Source organism: Callionymus lyra, chromosome 14 (genome assembly GCF_982586985.1).
Source record: "Callionymus lyra chromosome 14, fCalLyr1.hap1.1, whole genome shotgun sequence".
NCBI classification, from domain to species: domain Eukaryota; kingdom Metazoa; phylum Chordata; class Actinopteri; order Syngnathiformes; family Callionymidae; genus Callionymus; species Callionymus lyra.
In genome coordinates, this window is record NC_141831.1 from 23,271,816 (window position 1) to 23,291,508 (window position 19,693).

The 19,693-nt window shown below is 34.8% G+C and overlaps 1 long non-coding RNA gene across 2 annotated transcripts in view; it reads right to left on the reverse strand.

Annotated features, from left to right (window-relative positions):
* Positions 1 to 233: 233 nt before the first annotated feature.
* The window catches only part of LOC148066702 (uncharacterized), a 34,549-nt gene continuing 15,089 nt past the window's right edge, over positions 234 to 19,693 (reverse strand). For both annotated transcript variants that reach the window (XR_015713314.1, XR_015713313.1), the window contains exons 4-8: positions 14,010 to 14,060; positions 12,555 to 12,634; positions 11,911 to 12,005; positions 7,484 to 7,535; positions 234 to 514 (exon numbers count right to left, since the gene is read on the reverse strand). This is a non-coding gene — a long non-coding RNA (uncharacterized LOC148066702). The remainder of the gene's footprint in view (positions 515 to 7,483; positions 7,536 to 11,910; positions 12,006 to 12,554; positions 12,635 to 14,009; positions 14,061 to 19,693) is intronic.

Here is a 19,693-nt window from a genome sequence, read left to right on the forward strand (position 1 = left end):
CCTCATTATGTATAAGAATAATGTTTCATAGGTTCTCAAAAACGTATTCAAGTTTTACTTAAAACTATATATATACTGTATATATATATATATATATTTGTATTTATACATATTATAAGCTTAAAAAAAACGATTTTTGTATTCATATTCGTCTTCGTATTTGTACAACTTAGTTGAATAAAATGGTAATTTAATAATAATTTAAGTTTTAAAGCAAGTTGTATATATTGTTGCTCTACTTACTCACTACTCTTTGGTAAAGATGTTTTATTTATGACTTCTTAATGAATCCTTTAACTAGTAAATTTTTTTTTAATAAAACAGTGCTTCAGGTAAATTTGAAAAAGATCTTTTTACTTTAATTTTTTTGTTTGATCTAACATGTCAAACTTCTGACTCCAACCTTCGTAGCTCGTGGTCTTCCAGGATGACTAAGACGGAGACAGGGTGGGGAATTTGACCGGCCTCTGAGTCAGGGTCTGTCTGGCGTGACTCTTCCACACATCCACGGCAACTGGTGAAATAAGACGACACATGATCAACAAAAGAGTACAGAGGAGAACGTTGATGAGCAACACAAAGTCAGGAGTGGATTTCAAAGTAGATCAGTGGATCTCTGTGGCCTTCAAGACACAAGATGATTGTTGCCGTGGTGACTAAGCATATTACTAACTCCAGAGTACACAAAACACTTGATGAGTGAGCGACGAAGAGCCAGTCGATGATTCAACAAATAGTCTTGGATCAGGGAAGGCTTGAACGACCACAAAAGAAACTGTGTGATCATCTAAACTGAAGGAGCTACTGCTCTGTCCTGAGACGAGCGAGACGCTCATGTTGCCTACTTTGAGCTGAAATAATCATATTTCAATGAGCATCGTCAGCTGCTGCTTTATCACCTCTAACTTTCAAAAGGATATCATCATATTTTATAGACGTCAGTTCAAATCTTAGCTGCAGATGGACTAAAAGGTGAGCAATGATTTAAGCTTAGTGATGAAGCTACAGATTCTTTTTTTTATGTCTCAAAAAACAAGAAACAGAATGTTCTTACTTTTTTTTCTTGGTTGGAAAAATACCTCTTTTCATTTTATACTAATGGCTGACTTGCATGTGACAATATTCAACTTGAGGCAGTCACCAGAGAAATAAACATAGCAATAAACAAGTTACAGGTAGAGATTTAATGTTAAAGAATTAAATGCAAAAACATCACCACAAAGGGCTGACCAAGAAGTGGACTTTAGGTAACTTCATTTTAGAACTCAAGAAGCTTTCTGGAGGAAGATAAAACAATCCAAGTATCTTATTTAAAGTATTTGTTCAGAAAAGAATAACAGAGACACATTTTGAGTTTTTTTCCTTCATATACAGTGCGTGAAAAAATATAGGACCACTCACTTTAGGGGATTTATTGTAAGCGTATCTCAATAAAAAGACTGTATGTTTTTTGTTGTTTACACCTACATACATTTTCTCTAAGAAGTTCTGTTGTAAAATATATCTAATTGCTGGAGCCTAAAACTATATTTCCTGACTTTTTTTGTGGAGAATCCAGAGAGGGTTATTTGGTTATTGTTGATTTAATTAATAGTGTTGTTTATTTTTCGGACTTTTCTGTAATTTGGGTATGTCTAGCTTTCTGGAAAACAATCAATCTTTACGCTTAGGCACCCTTTCAATAGTCACACTTTTTCTTTAACAAACTGACGGCACCCCATCAGAGAAGGGAAAAGTTATGTGGCACTCACAGGGAAATGAGTTTGGGGACCCCGAAAGTATATTCAATGAAAACGAATGTGAAAATGTGATTTTAAGCTGATCAATTTTAGAATCAATAATTAATATGGAGTAACCTCATATATTTGACATTTACTGCTGCTAAAATATGTTTTTTTAGAACTTGTGATAGAAATTATCACAATGTTTTTTTAATTACAATAAAATGAGATGTCAGGAACCGGGTCATTCTGGAAAGGACACTAGAGTGTTGAGAAAAGGGTCGCCCCGCAGGCTTTGAGTTTAAACTACAGTAACGACAGTAAATAAAAACAGGGTCGCTTTCAATGTCAAAACCAATTTTGGTCTGTTTGCTTCTGATCCCATCAGGCGTCCAGCAGTGTTTGAGAAGGTCTGCTCGTGAATGGACTGATCAATACCATCTTTGAGTCAAGTCCCTTCTCAGGTGACCTGGACAGCCGCTCACTGAAAGGATAAAAAATAGTGCTCTGCTGCATGTTTAGCTAACATGGAAACTTTGACATTTAAAGATGAAGTGACGTGGCCGAGTGTAAATGGTTAAAGACATGCATTGACGTTCAGGAATTTCCAACAGAAAAAAATAATTAAAAAAATGTACATGTAAATAATAAGCAGTAGAAGAGCTTTTTTTGGTGATGTAAGGTTTTAAATAAAGTCTGCAGAAATGTACATCTGTTAAATAGTGTCTGTTTTTTTCTGGTAAAAATGTATCAAATTTGTTTTTAATGAAATGTCTGAAATCAATGGAGAATGAAATCTAAACAGTAAAAAATGTATGCGATATATTTGGATTTTGTTTAAAAAAAATAAAATCTGGAAAGCAAATACACAACTTGTCCATTTTTTTCAATCCTTGATTTTTCAAACAAGAAGGTGTTTTTAAAAATTTGTTTTTTGTGTAATAGCTGAAGAAATGTATTTGAATATAATTATATCAGTAAAGTGTTCAATTAGACAAACAGATGAACATCAATCCACTTGAAAGAAATCTGAGGTAGAGACAACTGGGAAGACATATATAACTATTTTCTTTTTTTTCTGCTATTAAAATTTATTAGACAATAATTTTATATATATAATAATAATATGTATATAAGTATTTAAAAAGTGTTACTGATGAAGAGGAAAATACAACTACTTAATTAAAGGAATTGCATTTTATTTCGCAACTTTCGCAACTTTCACAACTTTCGAAGCGGGGCTGTGATAAATTTCGCAACTCTTACAGGTTTTATTTTTATTGTTTATTTTATATAAATTGCATATAAGATATGCAGCTTAACATCATCTATTATACACAATGACTTGAATAGAAGCAACAAAGCTTTCTGGTAAGTCACAACAGAGGCTACAAAACAAGCACCAGACAGATACATTTAATTGATAGTTTGATTTTTTCGTTCTATTTAAAAAAATCAGTTCTACTAGTTGAAACACTAGTCGTTGTGTTATCTTTGCTTGGGGTAAGGGCCACTGGCTGGACCTCCCTCTGAGCAGGACGGCCTGCTGGGATCCCCTGATGCTGACGGTCTTGTGCGTCAGAAACAGCCATCTGCAGGTCCATTGTGCTGGTAATGATCTCCTGCCGAAAAGATGGGCTCACATGGAAATGGGCGCATTCTCATGGAGACGCGCTCAGGTCCCCCCAAGGCCCATCATACTGGTTTTGACTGGCTAACCTTTTCAAGTCTCTCTGAATCTCAATACTTCTCTGTGTCGGTGGTCCCACCCCACCCCGGTGACGGATGAGTTCTCAGGGATTGTCAGACACAATATACAAGATAAGTTAAACGGTAGACTCTGTCAAGACGACAGCTTCTTTAGAGTATTTCTCTTTCACACCAACAAAAGAAGCATCATCAGGACATCACTGTCATCGGACGTCACACCTGGGGAACATTCTAAATGTCCAGTGTCAGCTATTAAAAATGTGATCAACTATGGAGTGAAAGTGAAGCTTTACAGAGCAGTAGGAAACGTGAATATCAGAAGGTTGGAGCAAAAGATCGTGGGTCGCAGGAATGTCAATTAGCCGTGTAATGTCTCTGTTACTCAAACTGAAGCACTCATTAACACCTTGTTGAGCAGGACCATTAACTTAAACTACAAATCCCAGATTACAAAACAACTTATTAATGACACTAATTATTGCTTATCTACTCTCCAGGAAGAAAGTTAGTTTCCTAATATCAACCAAAAACATCTCCTACTAAAGCTGTTCATTATTGCAGTTAACTCTTCTCTGATCGTCTGACTTATTAAAATCTTCAATTATTCTTCCCGACATTTGGTCTTTTATAAAATAGCTACTTTGAGTCACCTATTTCCCACAACATTCTTTAGGATTTACGATAAAAAGAGCAGACTAAACACTTTTCTGAATCACTGGTCATGTGATTGTTCCTGTTGTAGATCAAAGCTAAGCGGGCGAGTTTGCATTAACTGGTCCAGACTGAAATGATGTCTGGGCACGCTTGGAAGGTCCCGGAGGAGACATCTGTACATTAGTCACAGGAGGTAAAAAAGTCATAGCCCAATCTTCTTATAACCTCCTGTGATCAAAGGAAACCAAGGAGGCCGTCGTAGGTTTAATCTAAAAAAATATTGTTGGGGCAAGAAAGGAATGAACAAATTAAAAATAAAAAGAATGTTGCAAAAACAGTCATAAAGAAAAACAGAACAGCTATTTTTTAAACCATATCAAGCAATCTAATCAATGGAAAACCTTAAAAAAAATGTTTTATTATCTAAAACACTTTAACTGAAGCTGCCAATATATGTGTTGTCCCAAAGTTAATGTACATGAACTTCTATCAGAACTTATTTTTAATCTCTAAAATGTTTATCTTATTAAGAACACAATTTAATTATTTTTATTACTTACAACCTATTTAAACATATTTCAAATCACTGGCAATCAAAGGCACTGACTGTCACGTGCAGCTGTAATGATTGCTAATAAATAAATGAAAATCTGGATGTAAAAGCAGTTTTCCCGGTAAACAAGCACATGATTTGACAATAAATGATTTCACAAAATAGTGAAGTAAAGGATGTTTGTTGCATCAGTTCAGAAGTTGAAGATGTCAATTTCTGTCTCAAAACAATTATTTATTACATATAACGTCAAGATTGTTTTTCACTTAACAGACCGTTGATTCTAAATCATTTGTATATTTACAACGCTACCAATTTTTGATTCTGATAATATATAAAATGAACAAAGAAAAGTAGAATTGCATGCTAAAATGTAAATGTGGTGTGTCTGCCGTGGTCTTCATTTTGACACATGCTTGAGTCATTCAGCACCTGAAGGGTTAAATCTCACTGTCAGTCACCCATTCATAAGGTGATGTTGCATTGAGTGAGAACACGAGAGCTGAAGTTCGAGGTTTCATTGAGGAGGGAAGTCGACGGTTACAGATTAGTGAAAAGTGAAACTTCCCTGAAGCAGAAAGTGAGTCAAAGTGAAACAATCAATGAACACCTTTGTTAAGACTCTTTCATTGTAACATGCAAATATGTGTCTAACTAAAAAAAAAAAAAAGGGATGACTGCTTCTTTGTCAAGCATTAACTAACTTCTATATAAAATGGCAGCTGTAGTAAGGATTCTCTGAAGTGGGTAATGTGTATAATGGACCAGTTTATATTGAGATATTGGACTATCTGAAGAACATAACAAGATCCTGATAAATATAGTCAGCAGAATAAATACTTCGTTACCGCGCTAAATACACATCGCTTCTCTACTGCGTCACTAAAACGGAAAAAATTAACAACCGGGAATCGTTTATTGATACAATCCCAATGTGACAAAGACAAACACCATTTGCTTGTACAAGCACAATATGAACGAGAGTTCGGAACTAAAATGAAAAGTCAAACTTTTCCTCAAAGTAATATTCGCTACGATAACATGTCAAGTCTTGATAACAATGAAACATTTGCTGCCATGATTTTTCCTATTCTACAACTTTGGGGTCTTAGAATTGAGGCTTGTAAACGATTATAAAGGCCCTGAACCATGAGCAGTAAGTCTCACCCAGAGCAAACAAACACACCCAGATTCAAAACCAAATTCACCAAAAGACAATTTGGCTCGCTGACGCAACATCACATCCTGCATCACCGCGGCGCGTGAGAGCATGTTACTTTTTCCTCTGATCGTTTGAGCGATCAATGGCACTCCCACCTGCAGGTGTGTGAAGGGCAGTTTCCAGCCGCCGGGGTTGTTGTCGCACATCATGGCAACAGAGCCACACTTAAGCGTGTTCAAAATGAATGGAAAAAAAAAGAAGCGCACACAGAAAAGGAAACCACGTCACGCAACAGCATGTAAGCTTAAAATAACGCACAACTTTAAGATCTACAGAAATAAATGGACCACGTCAGATGTCATTACCATGAACTAAAGAGGTCTGTGCAACATCTAAAATAGAAGATCAACATCTCCGTCAAACTTTATTCATTTCAAGTTTTCTCACTTTTGGAATTATTGAAGGGCTCTGGATATCGACAGGGTCTCATCAGAGATGAACCAGAGAGTCTCTCTGTGACTGAAACAAGCCCATTGCTCCTGTGGAAGAGCCAGGACATGTCTATGCCCATAGTCCTCCAGTGGAAAAACACAAGCCATTCGTCACCATTTACACTGTTGAGGAGCCAAAACAGAGCCGCGTACCAGACTCATGGTCTCAGCAGTCATCCAGACGTGAGAACACTTCATCAAAGATAGGGTCCGAAAAAAAACTGTCAAGAGACCCATTTAAACCTTGTTGGTAATTGTAAAAATAGATACTAGAATTTGGTATTAATTGGAATATTTGTCTTTTTATTGTGGTGTAATTTTTATTATTACCACAGATATAAATAATACTGAAATCAACATGTAATCGTATGCTATTAAATTGTGACATTCTTTTAAAGTTCAAACCATCTAAATGCTTCGGAAATTAAAAAAAAAAAAATAAAATAATTTCACTTTAAATATCTCAGTCATAATTGTCATAAAACAAACTCATTATTCAAAAAACTGAAGATGAAGAGATAAAGTCCTTAATTGCACGTATGTCTATATCTAAATAAATATATAATAAATGATATAGTAGTTAAAAAATATTAAATGAAGATTAAAACTAATATAAAGCTAATAACTAAATGGATATGTTTGCATATAGTAACAATAACTTATCATATAAAATTATTGTATATTGTTGTTAAACAAAAATACATGTTCAGCCACATACTAAGTTATTATGAGCCAATTATAAATGCAACCAATTTTTTTATTTTATTTTTTATTTCTAACCAAATAATTTATATCTAAACTGTATCTTATTTTTCTTATGAATGCGTCTCCTTTAAAAAATAAATGAATATTATACAAATAAACTTTTTTTAATTCAAAGTTGAGGAGAAACAGAAATAGTTTTGAGCCCCATGTTGCACTTGTGTGTAATCTTCTCAGATTTCTGTTGTTGTGTAAGGTATGTCTTGCACAACCACTTGCTAAGAATGTTTTATTTTGAAGTCTGGGAACAGAAAGTGCCACCCTGCGAGTCTACCGTACTGTTCAAGTCAAAACCTTCTTCAGGATTTTGTTTTAAAAGCAGGAAACATTAACATTAGAATTGTTTTTTCCCCCCCAAAAAACAATCTTCTTATATCATTTCATCTCAATCAAAACAACTGAAATTGATTGATACACAAATGAAACTCACCCTTGAAAGAAGCCATCTGTGCCGGGGCGTCCTGGATGTTCACAAACGTCTCCTGAATCACATAAAAAACAGACAGAATAGTGAGTCAAAGGTGTGATCTTGAAGTCATAGTCTGGACTGCAAAACAAAACCATGTGTATATATATTACATATGAATCTTAGAACCTTCAGTATCTCACACAAACTCTCGGTCCTGCGCCACAAAAAAACAACTTTGATCAGAAAGCGTCAACCGAGAAATCTTTGACATCAAACGCAAGAAATAAAGGGAATTTCATGACACATCACAGAAGAAGAAATAAGTCCTACAGGAGAAGTCAAAGGACATGGATAATTGCTTTAGGGGGTTATTTGAAATTCTTGCTTACTCAACTGGTCAGAGGCAGTCAGCTTTTATGCATTACGGGATTCTAACCAGAATTGGTCCAGGTTACCGTTGTAGTGTTTTTAATGTGGCCGAGAACGACTGGAAGAAACAACAATTCAAGGTCTCGACCCGACAGCACGCTCGTCTGTTATTACAAACTTGAGAGAAATGGATTGTTCAAACCCACAAGACTTGTTTTAAATTCAAGTCCAAGACCCAAAGTTTCCAAAAACACTAAATATATACGACTAAATTACAGGGACAAGTGTCTAAAATGATACACAAGACATTTGAATGCCCTACTTTTGTTTTGATTGAACCCCCCAAAAAGTCACAATGATCTAAATTGTTACTTTCATTTAACGGTGAAGGCGGTCATTCCAAATGCAAGTTATAACAGTAATTAACATTTAAAAACATGGATGTGCATGAGGGGACATGAAGAAATGTCATGTAATGTCATACAAGCTTCGATGACTGATGGAACGGCTCCTTAGGTCCTGAAATCAAGTGAATTGTTGTGGAGAGAAAAAGAATCAACAAAGAAGCAGAGTTTTCTTAAAATAAGTGCTCATCCAGAAAGAAAATACTTTATTTAATGCCATGTACTTTTCCCTGCTACGCTCACCTGTTGCTTTGGAGCCGGTGTCACGGCTCCACAGAAAAAGACAAAATAAGCCAGAATGGAATTTGGAGCGAAGTTCTGACACCAACCCAGCAAAATTAAACATGTTTCATTAAGAATGTCAGAAGCAGCACAGATCAAGATTAAAGATCTGCTCTCCGTGTTTGAGGACCATTTAGTTTTAGGATCCTAATTTGGAAATCCCCAAAAAGTACCTCTTAACCAGCATGGACTTTTTGAGAAACTAGACTAGTTCATGTGGGTTCAGTACGTGAGCAGTCTAAAAAAAACAAAAACACAATCAAACAGAAACACTTTTATGGAGCCAGAAAATGATCGGACACATTAAAAATGCTGCATTCAGGAATTTAATCAAAAACCTTCTTGCACGTTTCATGTTACTATTGATTCAAGCATTCGTCTTTAGACATAAGGTTAAATTCTATAAACAGAATTTCTCATTATTGCAGAGGTGGAATAAGAAATAATAAAATATATCATATATACTGTTTTTTCAAACTAGAAATCATAGTCCAACAACACACAATAGACAGTTTGTGTTTAATTTTATTGATCCAGTGTGAGACAAATAAGTCATTAAAATTATTATTTCAAAAAAAGGTTTCAATTCCTCTTTCAATATAGAAACTTGTTACAGAACTCATCAGTTACACTTGGATCTCCTGCTTTACATCTTTATGTTTGATATGAACTGATATGTTAAAGTAAAAATATTTATATATTTCTCTTTATATTCTTTCAAAAATGATTCTAAATTATTTCTTATTAAAACACAGAAGACCTTCGGTTTATCAGTCACATATGAAAGTCTGCAAAACACCATGGAAAGATTGATGGAAGGAAAAGGAAACTATGCAGTTTTCCAAAGATACGGGAAGAAAAGGATTTCTCGGAAGCCAACAATAAACATCAACAACTGATCAATACCTGAATAAACGCATTTATTTGGTTAAAAATAAAAAATATTTTATTCACAATAAAAAAAAAACAGCTGTAATCTCTAATATCATTTTCTTTCATTTAAAGCACTGTCGACTTGTTCAAAATGATCAAATCAAATTATAATAATATTGATTTCCTTTTCAACGTGACTATTATTTAAAGCAACGAAAAATCTTACACAACCGGAGGAAGAAAGCCAGTAACAGTATCTGTTGCAGCTGACTGACGCCAGCTGGCTCCCTAAAATTATCACGGTCGCCTTTATCATGGCAACATGTTATTTAGAATTCATGAAGTCAAGATTTATGGCAATTATAGAACAAATACAACTAAAGATAAATGTGTCTATCAAAGGTTTTTTTTGACTGATCGTTTGTTTTGTTTCCAAAATAAAACATTTTATTTGTAAGAAAAACACGAGTGGTCAGTTTTACTAACGTTAACGTGAATAAATAGATTTATTAGGAAATAAAAAGATTTGCTACACAAAGCTTTGTAATTGTTAGATCAAATTATATTAAAGTAAAAACTCAATGATAACCAGACAAATACATATTATTGATCTATCAGAAATTATTAATTAAATAATATGTTGCTCTGGCAGAAAAATAATTTGTTAATTCGAGATATTCCATTGTAGATATTTTTTATTATGTCAGACAAACTTCAATAGTGATGCAAGTTCAGACTTTCTCTAAAACAAAACAGGCTACAATAGTAAACAACCAAAAAAATCATTACAAATGTGATATATCAGACAATATGATGGCTTTATTTTCAATAGAAAAGTTATATAGAGTTTTGTTGCACCAAATAGGACACAATTGTCTTTAGAAATCGCTGCTGGATGGACTAAGATAAAGGAAACAGACGATTCTAAGTATTTGTGTTTAGGTTTCTGGTTTACACCTCAGATTTGTCAACTCGCGTGGAAGGAGCAGCAACATGAACAAGGGCGTGTCAGGTGGTCCTGCCTGGAAGAAGCCAAAACACAAGACGCAGTACTTTCACACTTCTTCATATGACTAAAAAATATGTATTTGTTTGGACCTAAACTAGTAATACAATGTAAGATTCTGATCATCATAATTATACGGTGAGTTGAGAATATCAGAGATAAATAACCACCTTTAACAAAAGAGAAAGATGAAGAAGAAAGAAATATATTTGAATAATATAAGTAATGCTATCTTCTAAGTTTTTAATTTTAAATATTTATATTTTATGATACATGTCTGAGTTTAACTTGTTAAGGATCTTCTGGCTGCATTTCAGACCCAACTATCGTCCCAGTAACGGGCAGTTGTGTCACTCATTATGAAACAATGATCGCACAATAATAAACCGTCTCCCATAGCAGCGCTCTTGTTATACTTCACCACACCTCGCATGTCCGGGGTCAAGCTCAGGGGCCCCCAGAGCCGTGCACATTAGTGACATCATCTTTTCATTCACGCTAATGAGAATAAAAGGTGAAAGCTGAATAAAAAAAAAACAGCATTTCCTCTGAGACTGGTAAGAACACACCTGAAGCTCAGGTACAAACCCAGATGAAAAACACTCTTTGAAGCATTGACACCGCTCAGACTATTACGCCCACACACACACAAATACACACACAAACCCAGCTTCAAAATCCCCTTTTGTTCTCTGGTTTGCCACGAGGGAGAACATCACCTGCTCACATCTTAATATGCTGTCAATAAACTAGTGGATCATTGAAGAACATCCAGAAAAAAAACTCCGCAGGGAACTTCGGGGGGCCACTGACAGGCTGGAGAGCAGGGTGAAGTCTCTCCTTCCACAGCACAGGGAGGCACACACCTCTGTTGGTAGGGGCCCCAGGGACCTCTGCATCTAATCTGGTCCTGTATGAGTGACCTGGCCTAACGTGCATGTAACCCCTCCTTGCCTTCCTTTTTCTCCCTCCATCACCTCCCACACTTTCTGTTTATCTGCCGGAGACCCTCCTGTTTTTCTCCCAGCTTCGGCCCGTGACAATGCTTTTTTGCCAACGATAAGGAAGGGGGCCCGGAGGGGAGCACGGCTCGCCTTTAACCCCGCGTGTGTCACAACGGGCAAATTCCAGCGTTCGCTCGGAAAACACAAGAGGCGAGCCTCTGACGGTAACACACATACTGCAAATTCCAAGACGTAAATTGAGGATTTTCCAGGATTAGGATTGTAAAGCCACAGCTTTCGAGCAGAACCTCCAGTTAGCTCGTATATATATCGCTCTCGATTGACTTCTCTGAGTTTCAGTATCAGACCAGGCAAGTGCACTGCAGCTGCACGCACAAAATGGTCGACTCCCCTCACTTCAGCTAGACAAAATGGCCTCCCTACTCAGCACAGCAACAACTCATCTCAAGCATTTAAAAAACTCTCAGCCAGATAAGAAGAGCAGCAGCATTTTTCTGCATCGCCATATTAAACAGTCATCATTTAAAAGTATCTTTGACAGCAACTCACCTCTGTGTGCAGTTTACAGTTCAATTCTTCCAAGAAAAAAACAGAAGTAAAAGGTCCAAGTCATTAGACTTCGGGTCCAAAAAAGGGATTTTGATCTGTACAATGACAAGGATTTTCTTATTAACCTGCACAATAACTTACACTCACATTACAGTCGCAGATCATTTATTTATACATTTATTATTTGAATCAGATTCATGAAATATAATGAACAACGCAGATGAAGCAATAGGGGAACATTTATTAATTAAATATATGTTTTCATGAATACTTTTGTGCACAGTGTGATAAAACTTCTAGAACCTTAAGGTTATGCGATTTATTTATATATATATATAATCCTTTTGGTTGATTAGATTAGAGTTATATATAACTCTAATCTAATCAAGCAAAATTCAGATTTGTATTGTATAATATTCTTTAAGAGTTTAAGAACAATTTTTATCGAAAAATCAGATTTTTATTTAGTGAAATAATGTATATTGATATTTTAAATTTAGTTACACTTCAAAATGTTTCGAGTGTTATATGAATAAGTGAAATATTTCAATTTATTTAATTAAATCATTTAAATAGTACCACAGTACTTGTATTTAGGCAATTTTCACCTTTATTACGCTTTAGGAAAGTAAATTTTGACTCACTTTCCAAGTAAGTCCATAAATCCCAAAGAACAATCCTGGATCCGTTTCTGCACGGCTCACTTCGCCTGGATTCCACATTCCTGAGAGAAAAAACAACAAATAAAAGGTCTGATGAGATTTTCACACACAAGTTTATGCTGAAAGGCAAATATTAGATTTTTTAAATATAAATATAAGTAAATCGAATTAAACTTACTATTATTATGATGGTTATTGTTTTTTTCCTTTGAATTAATAACTACAAATGACAATGTGCTTAAATCTGACCCAGCACATTTGTTTAACGTTAAATTTTTATTGAACTTGTAAAAATACTTGAAATTTACCATTTTATTTGTTCAATATAATTAAAAAGGATTCAAGAAATGTAATTTTCTTAGAACAAAAATATATTTTAAAGTTTGGTGATTGTTTTGAAATGAATAAACTAATGAAAATTCAACGGAAACCACCGTAAAACAACAATTGGTCAACACTTTTTATTTGAAATGTCTTTCATATTTTAGATAATTGGTTTAAAAGATTTTTGAGACTCAGAATTAGCGACAATAATCCTTACTTTCAAACACAGACTTTGAGGAGCTCTCCTTTTCATTCAACTGAAGTTTTTCTACCTTTAAAGTGTTGCCTTTTTTAACACATTGATTTAAATTGATAGGTAAATGTATTTTCTATGAGTAGAGATAACGAAAAATACATTTAAAAAGCCTTTTTTTCTAAATATGAAAGGAGGAAAAGCAGCATGAGGGAAGAGTGGGGACCTGTCGTTCTCTTTAACTGCTTAAAAAAATAAAGAAAGATCATGTAACTGATCTGAACAGTTAAGAAGTCAATCTCAAGAAACTTTTGAAACATTTAAGGAAATATTTATTTTTATATATGTAATTTGTCTGGAGTTTAAGAGCTTTGTAAAGTTAATATGTCCAGTTCTTTGATTCATAAGAGAGATGAAGTTTCAAACAAAAGTTACATTTTTAACAACTATATGGATTTTTTAAAAACAAGGTGATTTTAAACACAATTATTGCTTTGTTAAATGTACTATTTAAACTGTTTAAATAATTAATAAGAGACAGAAATTGTAATAATTAGAGGAGTGACTAAAAGAATTGTCCAAACTGAGGATGATTTTCTGAGGAGTAGAAGTCAATTATTTATTTTGCAATGATGTGTTTATGTTTATTGATTATTTATGGATGTTTTTCTTTTAGATATTTTCAATAGCATTTCATCATTAAAGAATCAACTACATTTCTTCTATATGTAGAAAGATCTGCTGGGTTTTTTTCAAACCTTTCGTGTCAGATATTAATCACTAAGTTTTCTAACGGAAAGCACAAAGCCGTCTCACTGACTCACAAACTTCAACATTTCTGGCCTGCTCATGCCTATTCCTTTTGACAACTTAACAAAAGACTCCTTTCAAGGCAATGACACACTTTCCCCCCAATATACCTTTTCTGGGAAGAGGAGCCCTTTTCTGCTCGGACCTTCTTTAAATTAGTTCTGGGAAAACAGAAAAAAAACTCCTGGTCAATGCGCTTCAAGATGAAGCTTTAAAAATCAAGGTTAGTGCGGAATTCTCATTTTTATGTTAATTTCTTTTGAATATTTGTAATTTAATGATTTCTATAAATATTATATATTAAGGTAGATACAATTGTAACATTTGACAGCTTAGATTTTTAAACTTAACTGTGAAATATTTGATCAAACAACTTTTTAAAGAATAAAGTTTGGATATATATTATATTTAAATATCTGTATAAAAGTTATATTTATATATATATATTTATAATTTATATAAAATGGATAGAATTTAAATTAATACTCTACATATACATATTTAAATCATATGAACTGAAGTAAATTATAGGTTCATCACTTTTATGAGGCTGTTTTATATATATGTTTTTTGATTTCTTGCAGGATGAATGATCATAAAAACATAAAATAGAAAAGAAAGTGTTTTATTACGATTTATACATAAAATAATTAATATTATTGATTTCTGCATATATATGATGACATTTTAGTCATATGGAGTTTAATGGTTTGCAGAAATCTTTTGTTTTAAGTTGCACAATTACAAACAGTAACACAAACTACTTCCAATACATTTTGGTCTTTAAAATGCATTTCTATTTGCCTTTCTTTAAATATAAAAGATGTATTCAACTTTATTAGGATTAATCTTTAGATAGAAAGTATTTTATCAGTAAATACAGGAGTATTACTGATTTAATATTTAGTTTTACAGGGGATTTTAATTGTTATAGCAAACACATTTTTTATCTATGAAATACATGTTAGTTGTATTTTTTAAACAAAGCAGATGTGTTCAACTGTATTAGGATGAATTTTTAGATAGAAAGTATTGTATCAGTAATTACAGGAGCATTAATAATTTAATATTTCGTTTTACAGGGGATTTTATTGTTTAAGCAAACACATTTTTTTCATCTTTAAATTATATTTTAGATGTCTTTTTTAAACAAAGCAGATGCATTCAACCTTTTTAGGATGAATTTTTAGATATAAATTATTTGATCAGTTATTACAGGAGCATTAATAATTTAATATTTCGTTTTACAGGGGATTTTATTGTTTTAGCAAACACATTTTTTAGCTTTGAAATATATTTTAGATGTCTTTTTTAAACAAAGCAGATGTATTCAACCTTATTAGGATGAATTTTTAGATATAAATTATTTGATCAGTTATTACAGGAGCATTAATATTTTAATATTTCGTTTTATAGGGGATTTTATTGTTTTAGCAAACACATTTTCTATCTTTGAAATATATTTTAGTTGTCTATTTTAAACAAAGCAGATATATTCAACTGTATTAGGATGAATTTTAAGATACAAAGTATTTTATCAGTAATTAAAAGCGTGTACATGAATTAATATTTCATTTTACAGGGTATTTTATTGTTTTATGATCTATGTATTAGTTATATGTATCACAGGTGTGAAAAATAATTTCGTTTTTAACATGGAATTGTCACAAAAGAAACAAACTAGATTTCCTCACATAACAGAATATTACAGATCTCTTGTTTTCTTTCAAAATCGAGGCCTCCGATCCTAAAGCATCCTGTAATAGGAAGAAAAACCTGAAGGAGGGGCCTGATACTTCATGACCTAATATGGTCAACAGAACCAGTACAGTGTTGACAGCATTCTTTTCAGGGTGCAACCCAACGGATGGGAAATCTGAGAGACATGGGGAGGTCGCCTAATAAGGTGGTGGGGGGAGCTGGGGGGTGGTGGGTGAAGCCGGTGGACCGAACATTTCATTGGTTCAAGTTTTGAATTTCTCCTGCGCTCGCGTCCAATCAGGAAAGTTGACTGTATTTTTAATTTCAGTCTGTCGCTGTGCGTCTGTGTGTGGGAGTGGGAGTTGCTCAGCTGGGGTACCGGGCAGGGGAGAGAGTGTGATTGGTGAGCAGCTGAAGCTCAGGGGACTGGTTCTGGAGAGGGAACACCTGACTCGGCTGAAGTCGGAGCGCAGGCTGAACACTGCTGAACTCCCTAAAACAAAGACATTGTAGGTTCAGAGAGTTCTGACCTCACTGACATTAAAGGGACGACAGCGGAGCAGAAGAAGTGAGTGTGTCGGGGAAGTAGAGAAGGAGAGGATGGAAGCTTTTATCTCTGATGAGGTTGAAGCCACAAAGACTTGTGGAAAATCACCATCCTCATGAGCTTGTCGTGTGTGTCGCCACCAGCGCCTGCCCCACCACACCCCTCCACCACCGCCCTCATCTGCAGCCCAGTGGGCTGGCCTGGAAAGCAATTACATTTGGGAAGATCTTGTCGAGGCATCATTAAAGTCATGGAGGTTTTGTCTGCTCGGCAGAGATGCTTTACTCAGCAACATTTCACCCCACATGGAGTCACGCCCTGTGGCAAATAAAACGTGCGCTTGATCTTTTTTTTAAGCTTTTCGGAAGCCTGTTGTTCTCACTCAGACAAATCTACTATTCATAATCGTCATTCTAAGTTGTTCCTTTTTTAATTGGTTAATTTTTTATTTTTAAAATTTATCTAAATAAATATATTCACTCAATTATTTCTAATTACAATTTTGTGTGTGTATATATATATATATATATATATATATATTTGTTTTTTTTATGGCATTTTTCACATTTGTTTCAGTATGTTATCTAAAATATTATATATATATATATATATATATATATATATATATATATATATATATATATATATATATTTTTATGGCATTTTTCACATTTGTTTCAGTATATTATCTAAAATCAAGCCCTGAACTTGAGAAAAAAAGAAAAATATATTTATAGATATATGAGGGGGGGAAAAATAAAATAAATATATATATTTATATATATTTTTTTTTAATATATATATATATATTTATATACATAACATATGTTTTTCTTTTTATTTCAATATCTTAATCTCATTACTTGTTACATATAAATATGTATATTTTCTCTCTTTTTTTTTTAAAGATGTAGAATCCAACAAAATTACAAGTTCAGCTCTTAATTTTAGATAACATACTGAAACAACAGTGTAAAGATATTCAAAAGTCCTAGATAAATGGGCACATTTTTAATATATATTTTAAGACATTTTTCCGCTCAAGCTAACCATATACAAACCATGACTAAACCGTGAGGAAATGTAAGTCGCTGTGAATATTCTTTAAACAAGAACTACGACATCAAACATGACCTCAACTTTTTTCAGGAACCTGACGACACTTTTAATAGTCTCCAATAGTGGTTTGATGTCGGCGTACAGTTCAAAGGGACAAAAGGAACACGATGAGGACATGTGCTGTACGAGCAGTAATCTATGGATAGCCTACAGTCGACACCCACACACATTTTTTCCCCCCCCTTTCTGTCAATGAGTTTTCTTTTTTCTCAATGAACGTCTTTCATCCCGAAGACACACACGACAGCGCGACATCAGGACGGCTAAAGTTCATCTCATTAACTCCTGACAAGCCTGCGCCCGCGCTCTCTGGCACAGGAAGGGGAGTGAATAAGCACTTCTGACGCAATCGCAGATTTCGGTGCCTTTTCGAAAAGGAGGGAGGGAAAAAAGAGAAGATCTACACATTCAAGACTACCCTGACACACACACACACACACACACACACACACACACACACAGAAAAATGCACCCCTGAGTCCACGTTGACAAATTCTTTAACAAGCTGTGGTTAAAAGGAAGCTGGTTTTACTCTGAGTCACCCCCTCCTTTCAAACAGTTTACTGGAAATAAAGAGGAAGGCGGAGGGAGGGGGTACTTTCAGAGAAGTCACGTGACGGGGCCGGGCAAACCACAGCACACTGAGTCTTTGAGTGCAGTAGGCCAGGGGGGAAGGCAGGCATACGCCCAGCGCAGATGGCCCTGATTTGAGTTACAGGAGATACGATCCTGGGAGTTGGCAATCAAGAATTCACAGCCTGTTAACCCTTTATCAGCCAGATTCAAACATTAAAAGCGAGAGAAATATCTTTGAGCGATGGAGGCGATCCACGACTGGATCATCCCGTGTTGACACTAGGATTCCTTCCCGGCTCATCGTGTTTTCTTTTCTTTCTTTTTTTTCTCGTGCGCTATCCTAAAGATTTAAGAGGGGAAAAAGCTGATGTTCATGACATCAGCGTCTGGAGCCGTTAGTAAAAAGCATGACTTCATTACTCCTCAAGAGCACTGCTGAATGAATGAGAACATATCTCGCTCTGTGTTGTTCTGAATCACGTGCATTTGTGGCAGGAAGTTGGCTCATTTTGGCGAATACCGCCAAAGTCAAGACGCTGACCCAAACCTCAGAAGAGAGGACAACGCCGTGCAGACGAAAACTCAATATTCCTCTAGTTTCTTGTGGAAAATGTGGGAAAGTAAAAGTTGTAATCATTTTAAAAAAAAGTTAAATATTCATTAATATCTTGACAAACACTGTTAAATCACCAACTAATTCAAAAAAGTAGCACTGAAACAAAACCCAAATTTTATCATCCAAAAGTAAATAACTTTAAATGAAAGAAAACCTTTTTTATTTTGTCTCTTTGCTAAAATGATTAAAAACCCTACAAAAACAGGATGCCCTTAATAACAACTTGAATTAAACCAAAAAGTCTTCTGTGAAGGACGTTGCAGAATGTCCTTCAAAAAAAGGGGGGAATCCTGGGAACGTCCGAAGATCAGTAAAAGCCCTGGAAAGAGAAGATATTTCCTGGCGTGGCTGGTCCACACTGATGCAAGCATCCTGCCTCCAGATGCTGTCCGTTGACTGGAGCAAACATCACGGACGTACAGGCGGCTGCCAGACATGGTCAGAGCGCGGGAGAGAAAGAGTCAAACACAGTGGGTGTCTAACGGTGCGTGAGAAAGAATAAGAGCAGAAGAAGAGATGGACAGAAAGAGAAACAATGTCAGCAAGTGAGGGGGAGAGGCTGTGTACCGAGACAACAGCATGCAACGTCACTTCTAATCTACGCCTGAGCGGATGCGAGGCGACCAGACGATGCTCCTCCTGCGTCACACTGTTCGTTTGAAAAAAGACATTTTAACACATTTTAGACTAAATCGTCTCGTCCTCATCGCCACCTGTTTGTCGAATTGTTCGCAGTTTTCTCACACTTTTTGCTGGGAAACAAAACTTTATCAGTGAAAGAATTACGTCTAAAGTCCAGTCTCTCACGTGAGATGTTGAAGCCAGCCTGGATGTTGATACGGACTCACCCGGCTATCTTCCACACTCTTTCTGCTTTGAGACAAACTGTTACCTTTAGTTTGGAATAAGTTGATGTGAAACCTGTTTGCTACACTAACATATTATTGAATAGTTGTTAAAACAACTCAAAGTGTAATACAATAATATGATATAATATCATTTGGTAAAATAATTTGAATGGAAAACCACATATTGAGAAAATGTCTATTAAAATGATATTATTTTTTAATAATTATTGATTTCTAGTTGTTTTTATATTAAATAATTTTTTGAGCAGTAAAACTGTTATATAATATATAACACTGCTAATTTTGCATTTCTATAATTTAATGAAGAAGAAAATGTGTCTCACACAACCGGTTAAGAAACAAAAGTTTACATTTTAAAGGTATAAG